Below are 8,248 nucleotides of genomic sequence, written 5' to 3' on the forward strand. Positions count from 1 at the left end.
CCTGTCTTTGGGGCTGTCCAGGGCCTACCTTAGGGGTGACCTATATGTATTAAAAAGGAAGGTAACGGTCAGGGATAAGGTTTAATTTTGCTCAGTCGAAATGTAAATTTAAACATCACACACATACTCTGCAGTGACAAGCCTAGGAGATGTTTAAATGGCTACTTAAGTGCGTGACACAATCAGTGCTTCAGGCCCAATAGTAGCATTTAATATACAGGGCTTGGGCACATGTTGTGCAACTTTACTAGGGACTTACAAGTAAATTTAATGTGCCAATTAGTTATAAGCTAGTGTTACCATGTTTTAGGGAAAGAGCACAAGCACTTTAGGACTGGTTATCAGCAGTAAAGTGCAGAGTCCCAAAACAAACAAACTGAATTTCAGAAAAAAGTAGGAGGATGAGGAAGGCTAAAGGTTTGTGGGTGACCCTGCGAAAAGAGCCAGGTTCAACAACTGTAAACATGAGCTGCAATGAAAATGCTACCTAATGTGTAATGACTTGGAATCTTTGTACCATGTAATATTTTATTGCCTATTGTTTCATGGTGCAATCATGAAATATTTTGATAATTTATTTTATTCCATATAATTACTTTTTTTCTTGTGTGTGGCATCTGTTTTGAAATGTCTCAAATGTTTTTATGCATTCATATTTATAGTTGTGATTAGATATAAAAAGTAAATTAACTTTTCTAATTAAATATCCTATTGATAATCTCCCACCTGCAGTCTTGTATTTGCCCTTTGTTTGCTGTTCATTGGGCATCAAAGACTGCAGAAAAAGTATATTCTGGATGGAGCCGAGACAGGACTGTGCAAGTATCAGCAGTCCATGTGCAATATTCCTCCAACACTCTTCTGCTGTTGTGAAAGTTGTACCTTTCAGTTATCGTACATAAACCGACAGATTGTGTGAAAACCAGACTGAGTAACAAACCGAAAACAAATGCATCTTATTTTTGTATTTTTCCGACTCAAGTTAAAATTTTATTTTCACACATTTCTTCTCCTAACCGGTTTCTAGTTAACAAAGTATGCACTTTCGCTTTAACATAATATAAACCTTTTGCCCACAGTTAATGGCGTAACATTTCTGTTCCTCATGTGTTCTTCTTTTCAGATACTGATACGTTTGACTTGGGGAGTAGCAGCAGATAGACTTCTACCATCAAGTATTTGCCTCAAAATTGGGTTGGAAGCAGAAGATAAACGTTTGTAGGCATGGTACTGAAAAGCTGCTTTATTTTCTCTGCATTTACACTACTCTCTCTGATTTGAAATTCAGCCAATGCTATCATAGTAAAAAAACGATTGCTAATCGTCATCATTTCTAAAACTTCTGCATTCATGTTTGCGAGGGGGGTGGGGGGTGCCGCAGGCAGACAGTGCAATATACTGATTTGGTGAGTAAATTCCTTTCAAGTCTTGCTTCATAGCATTGTAATAGATCATGCCATATGAGAAGTATGTTTTTGAAAATTTGGTGACCCAGGGCTAGTTTTGAATGTTGGCAAAGCTGGCTTTATTGGTCTGTGAAAGTTAACTGGTGACTAGCATCACAAGAGTCCAAGTTTGTCATTGGCTTGGTAAAGTGCACTAGCTCATTGAGTAAATAGATGGACCATTTTTTTGTATTCTTGATTGGGGCATGTAACTGGTTTTCCATGTAACAATCCAGCTCAAACTGAGGTGGAGGTGGGCGAAGATAACGTTCTACATGCAAGTCAGTTTTTAGTCCGATCATTAACTAAAAGAAAACCTAAAATATTAAATTTGAGTTAATATCTACTGGTAAGACAGAAATAATTATTTCTTTGTTGTTTTTAAGAGGCAAGTCGTGTATAATCTCGCAACAAATTTTCAGTGTTCATATTCTCCAAGTTCCCAGCGTTATTGTGTGGTGGTGAAAGCAGTGAAGTGAAATATAAACTATGTACCCAAATACTGCTGCATATTAGTGCATAGATCTGATTTGCAGCCCTCTGGGCAGATTTCAAGATTGTTAATCTCCTTTTGTAACATCACCATGTATGCTGCATCCTCGGAATGTGTACTGTTTTAGTTTCTTTTTTTCCAAGCTATTGAATAGATTGTCAAGGTACTTCGTAACTGCCTTCAACAGTTTTTTTTTTTTTTTTTTTTAGTTTTGTTGTTACATTATACATGTCTGGCTTTTATCTCCTCTACCCTTACTGAATATTACCTTCAATGAGATTTAATGGAGCACATTTAAGAGTTGCTTGTGTTAGCATAGCCTTGGTCAAATGTGTGGTGTTGGTCTGATTTCTATGGTTTTCAATTTGCCGTTGGTGTTTCTCTTCATTGGGTGCTAAAAGCTGTTGAATATATCCTGAAAGGAGCGGAGGCAGGACTATGCAGATATCAGTAGTTCAGTGCACAATATTCCTCTTACACTGTCCTTATTTGTGAGTTTATTTTTTAATCTTTTTTTTTTTTCTCGTTATCAAACTTCCGAAATGGATCTGGTAAAGTATTTCAAAATTATATAAGCTCTGGCCCTTAATATTTTGTTTTTTGAGCATGCTTACTTTAAAAATGTGTAGTATCTGCAGTCCAGAATCTACCAGTTGTCGGCCCACTATCTTGACAATGTGTTCCTAAAACTGCAGATAAAGCAATCTGGAGGGAGTTGGGGCAGTGCTGTTCAAGTATCACAGCTCTGTACAATATTACTTCCAACATTACCTTGATTCTGTTGGCACAGAGATTATGGCCTTATTGTGTCATTATCAACCTGTCAACAGAAAGAAAACTAGCAGTAAGATATTGTTTTCAGAAAAAAGCTATTTTCTGCAGAACACTGAACGCTGCTACAAGGTCTCCTTCTACAGCTGTTGTAACTTAAGTTAACATTTTTAGTTTTTATTGACTAATATTTAAGTATATGGTATATTATGTTTAGGACTATGTAAGAGTGCAACAAAACAGTGGAAAAGAAATTATTGTGAATTTAATGTTGCCGCCTTGTCCTATAAGCCATTACATTTGTTTGCTTTTCAGATTTGCAAGAATCAAGGTGGCTCTGAACTACCAAAACTCACCTCCTAACACCCCCTGCCATGTGCACTATAGAATGGTTGCCAGTCAAGAGTAAAGGAGCAAAAGATGTTGATGACCAAAAAGCCAATGGGAGGCGAGAAGCACCAGCATGGAGAATGACTTCCAGCTATTCGTCACAATGTTTTGAGTTGGGTTTCCATCAGTAAAAAAACATTTTGGATGTCCGGTTACATAAAAGTGTGAGGAGGTTGCCTTTGTGAACTCCAAGAACATGTGGCCAAGCAGGGTATGTTAGATGTATAGGAGTGCCTAGCACATTGCCTGTCAATACTGTTGCAGTCGTCCCCATTGCATGCTACAATGGGTATGATGTCGCAGGAAGGTTTTACTCGCAATAAAGCAGCAGTAGGTTGAAAGTTCAAACATGCTCATGGGTAGGTAACCCTTCACGCGTTTCATACTTTCAAATACATTAGAGTGTATAATATATCTAATATTTTAGATACTGATTGATCAACATTACTCTTGAAGCAAGGTACGGTAACCGGTTAGAGTGTTGTAGGTAAATGCTTGTAGATTGTGCCAAGGGGGTATCAGGACCCTGGTGCTTCATGACCGTTCTGTGGCCTTCGGTACAGTAGACAATAAGATCATGTTTCAACATTTGGTTTTGTTTGCAGTAGTTACCAGACGTTCCACAAAATTGTGTAGATCATTCCTAACTAAAAGAGGTGAAATGGTACCATTGGGTAATGATTCTATTCAAGAAAATTGCCCATTAATAGTGGCTTACTTTAAGTGTCCCATTTAAACCTTATGTTTATATTTATATAATGTCATTACAAAAACAAATGTGTAAATCCTGAATTCATTTACAATTCTATTGCTACCCTGATAAGTTTGCACTGTAAAAAAACACATACTAACAATAGATAGAATACGTTAGATCATTGTGTTTATTAAAAATAAATATCTTATTTATCAATCATACGCTCAAGATGCTAATTTGCAATGCAAACAAAGGTGAGTTGATGAAGTCTCCTTTCTGACCACTTCATATTTTTGTTTCCATCTGAAGTGGTTTTGGAATGTAATATCTCTTAAAGCTGAAAACGTTTGTAGTTATGCTACCATTTTTTATGCTTTACTGTGAACTTAAAGGTCAATTTCTAATCTAAAGATTTTCTTTTTTATATATTAGATATTAATTAACAGTGCAGCCATGCTTGCAATGTGTGAGGATTTATTTTACATCTCAGTTTACATTTCTCATAGATGCAGTGTATATACTTTTTTCTTTTTTGCCCTGCACCATACTTTTAAAAACACTGTTAAGGCTCAAAAAGCAAGCTAGAAAGACTGGCTTTGTGAATGCTTGTTTGGAAATGCTGCTTAATGTAAGTGTCTTTTTTTTATTCTTTTACAAATTGGTTAATTTTGATCAATAAAATACTTGTCATTAGGTGGTTCATCTCTTTAGGATTCTATGTAAAGCTTTCTGATGTAACATCCTAGAGATTGTAAGCTGTTAAAAATGTAGAGTGAAATTGCAGTGTTCGATTGTCTCAGGATAGATATTTTTTAATTTGCCAGGTCTGAGTCATGTAGTCACTACTTTTGATATGTTAGATCAGGAATATCCTGGGTAAAATGGAGCAAGACAAGGCCCAATAAAGGGTGTATAGGTCCAAATGCAATAGCCTGCACACTGAAGTCCCAAAGACTTGTATCCTAATGCAGGACCAGAGACTATGGATCATATCACCTGGTTTGTGCCCAGCATCTCCAGCAGAGCGTTGGTCAGCAGAGCTCAGTAACTTGTAGGATAACCAATGCCAATCCTAAATTATTTTAAAATGGCAGATTTTGAACCATGCTTCTCGGAGGTCTCGCTCATGGGTAGGCAGCCGGTCCATCTTGATCTGTGAAATTTAGGTGCAGATATGTTATCTGTTAGACCTGACAGCCTTTTGGCAGTTCCCCCCCCCCCCCCTCATATTATTTTTTCCCCCTTTCCCCTTCTCATTTTTTCTGTCCACTAACTATTTTTTTTAGTGTTGATGTAGAGGCTCTGAGCGCCTCCTCCTTACTACCTGTGGGAGAGGCGCAAGGTGCTTCAATGTAAAAACAGGGAGAGGGAGATTAGACTCGAAAAATGGTGGTTCCAACTGTCACCTCAGTCCCTGGGCCATAAGCTGCCATGAGAGGTTCCGGAACCTTCTGGACCACTCTGGCAAGTCAGGCCCCAGGTGATAAATAGAGGTGGGGGTAGGGCGGCCATTTTAAGAGTGGGATGAGCTGTGAGGCAGTCAGGAGTAAGGCACCTGTGTGGGGAGGTGGCTGCGCTGGATAGGGAAGTGACAGATCCCAGGGTCTGCGCGTCTTCCAAAATCAGCCGATACCACCCCCAACCTTCTGACCGATCCTTGAACACAGCCCAAGACTGGGGGGTCAAAGTTTCCCTGGGAGCCTCAAAGTGGTCAGAATCCCGGAAGACTGGGACCCAGGAGAGAGTCGCCCACAGGAACTATCTGTCCCTCATACCTAACGTTGCCTGGGATCCCTAGACAATCTGGCCCTAGCGATTGCCCACTGTCCCTGGCTACGTAGAAGGGGTCTGGGCTCTATATACAAAGATTGGCTGACTGACCTATCAGATGTGAGGTGTGTCCGGCACCCTTAATTTCTGCTCCGCTAACATCCCCTATCAGGAGTACTCGCCGCCCTGCCCCCAGGGCCGGTAGACTGTCCGTGGCTATTAGGGAGTGACGTGTGGTCTTCAGGAAGACTGGGCTGAAGAGACGAAGTCCCCCAAAGATAGCTGGCCGGCATCACGTGAGGCCGCTGAAGAGAATCTCGCAGCGAGGAAGTGCAGGGCGATTCCAGCCTTGAGGTCGCCGCCGAGAGTCACGTGAGCGGGGCCGCAGCAGAAGCGCCGCCCCCGCCGTTGTCATCTGAGGGCGGATTCAAGTGGTGTGGAGGCCGCGCCCCCGCAGGCCGCGCTGCTACTGGCGGCTGCGGGAGCTCGGAGCTGTGAAGGCGGAAGCGGCTTGGGCAAACCCCCCTCCCCCCCTCCCGATCTGAGGTAATCGCAGAGTAGCGGATCCAAAAGGTGTGGGAGCGAGGGAGTGAAGCACCGCCAGAGAGGCTCGCACCCGGAAAGGAGCCCCACTCGCAAGGAAGCTCTTGCGGAAGGCGGGTGGGCGGTGGTGCTTTGCTCGTCACCTTCCCCCTGTGGAGACTTCTCACCGGTGCAGCGAGCTCCGTCTACCCTGAGGAGGTGGACACTCGTCTTCCGTCGTGAAGAGCGGAGGACTTCCAAGAAACCGTAAGCGGGGCTCAGAGACAGGGGGGGGGGGAAAGAGGACAGCAAGGCCCCGAGAGTCCACATTAACCACAGAAGACGATCAGGTAACCAGAGTGTTGGGCGGTAGAGAGACAAGGGCCCAGGTTGCAAATAACTATTGCTGGTCCTAAAACCACACGTGACTGCAGTCAAGAAAATAGTGATTTCGTGCATAGTGGGAAGACAGCAGCCTGAGTTTTTGATAACAGTGAGGGGTTGGGGGTACTGCCTATCTAGAATGGAATAATCTGGGTGACAAAGAACCTACCCCGAGTCTGTATAGCTGTCCCTAAGCAACTGCCAGCTGCCTGGTCATTGTCTCGCCAGTCTCTGAGGATAATAAGTTCATTGTTAGAGACAACATAGGAGCGGGTGGCCATTAGTGAATCCAACTGGCAGGCGAACACTGTGCAAACTAAATGATCTCTTGAAATGTTGTGAAAGATAATTGTTGTGTAAAATAACATAAGGAAAAGTATTGATTATTTAAATATGATGAAATGTTCTTACCCTGTAAAATGAACCTGAATGACCCTGTTTGAGAAAATAAGATAAAGACTTCAAGTAATCTTTAAATTTAATCGGTGTAGTGTCCTTTTTAAGTGGGGCTGCGTTAAATTGTGAGCTGAGTGTGATGCACGCACAAGACGCCGTGATAGAATAAAAGCCTGTTGGCCTGAGCCAAGCTACCTCTAGGACGTAGGTCCAACATTATCTCAATTGCAATATTTTGAATGTCTGTTTGGAGTATACATCTTCAATCAGTAGAATGTAAATCCCTGAAATGTACTTTTTTTTAAACAAATCTTATTATTAAGTATATAACTTATGCAGTATACAGTACAATAAGCACGAAAAATGGATGATAGGCCATCACAATGTACATTTTCTATGACACATTAGTTGGTACAGTAATCTGCAGATCTTACATTCCAAACCACTCTTATGTAGGAGCTCTAACACCCCTGGCGTCTGGCCCATCGCCCTGAAATGTACTTCTGATAGTTCCACCACCTTTGTAGGTATGTCTAGATCGAGGAATCTCTAGGGTCGATCTTTCTCCATTGATGGGCACCTATTATACAGCTCCTCAAATGCTGATATTCAAAAAGGTAGCTATAGTCCCACCAATATTCAGTTCTCCCTGCTCTTTAAAGGATTTGATTGTTCTGCAGGTAGGATGTGAGTTTGTATTTATCCCCTTCTGTTGCAAACTGGGCCAATGAAATGATTTGGTCACCTTTAGTAAAGGAGCGTTGTTCCAGATGAAGGCTTGAGGGTGTAGCAATTTGTCTGGTGTGTTTTTTTTGTTGTTTTTTTTCTCCTTTCTTCCACCAAATGTATACTGTATTGACCAGGACGGGATTGCCTCTGGCTACATTGGGTGTATTATTAAGGAAGAGCTCTTGCGTGACTGTTACTTTTTTTTAGCTTCTATTTCAATCCGTACCCAATCGGGTGTTCCAAGTACGTACAAAAATTAATGGCAGATTGTGACAAGTCTTGGTCATAGTAGTAAATTTTAATATTCTGAAGTACAAGGTTCCAAAAGATTGTTTCTGCATAAAGCTTTGACAATGTAAGGCGGGTGTCTTTCTTGTTGCCACATATAGGTTCTAATTATCTGGTCAATCAGTCGCAGTCTGTTGCAGTAGGCAGTGTGGAATTGCAATTCCCATCACATAGTTGAAGGAATCGCTACCAACTTTCCTGTTTGTACTTTGCCCCAGAGTGTTCGATGTAGGGAGCTCCATTTGGCAAAGTTGCATGTTATCAAATTAATCAGTGCAGACACATTAAACCCCATCATAGATAGGAAATTATGACTAACCAGAATGCCTAGGTGCTTCTTCTTATTATTAGGTGCTTCATTTGATT

The 8,248-nt window shown here is 41.4% G+C and overlaps 1 long non-coding RNA gene and 2 other non-coding genes across 3 annotated transcripts in view; all 3 read left to right on the forward strand.

Annotated features, from left to right (window-relative positions):
• The window catches only part of LOC146799047 (uncharacterized), a 31,063-nt gene extending 24,115 nt beyond the window's left edge, over nt 1-6,948 (forward strand). Inside the window, exons 4-5 of the long non-coding RNA XR_014968836.1 lie at nt 1,124-1,227; nt 3,025-6,948. This is a non-coding gene — a long non-coding RNA (uncharacterized LOC146799047). The remainder of the gene's footprint in view (nt 1-1,123; nt 1,228-3,024) is intronic.
• On the forward strand, nt 724-951 carry LOC146799048 (small Cajal body-specific RNA 13). The gene has a single exon (XR_014969386.1).
• Nucleotides 2,568-2,842, forward strand: LOC146799049 (small Cajal body-specific RNA 13). The gene has a single exon (XR_014969355.1).
• Nucleotides 6,949-8,248: the final 1,300 nt, after the last annotated feature.

The sequence above is a fragment of the Triturus cristatus genome, chromosome 9 (assembly GCF_964204655.1).
Source record: "Triturus cristatus chromosome 9, aTriCri1.1, whole genome shotgun sequence".
NCBI classification, from domain to species: domain Eukaryota; kingdom Metazoa; phylum Chordata; class Amphibia; order Caudata; family Salamandridae; genus Triturus; species Triturus cristatus.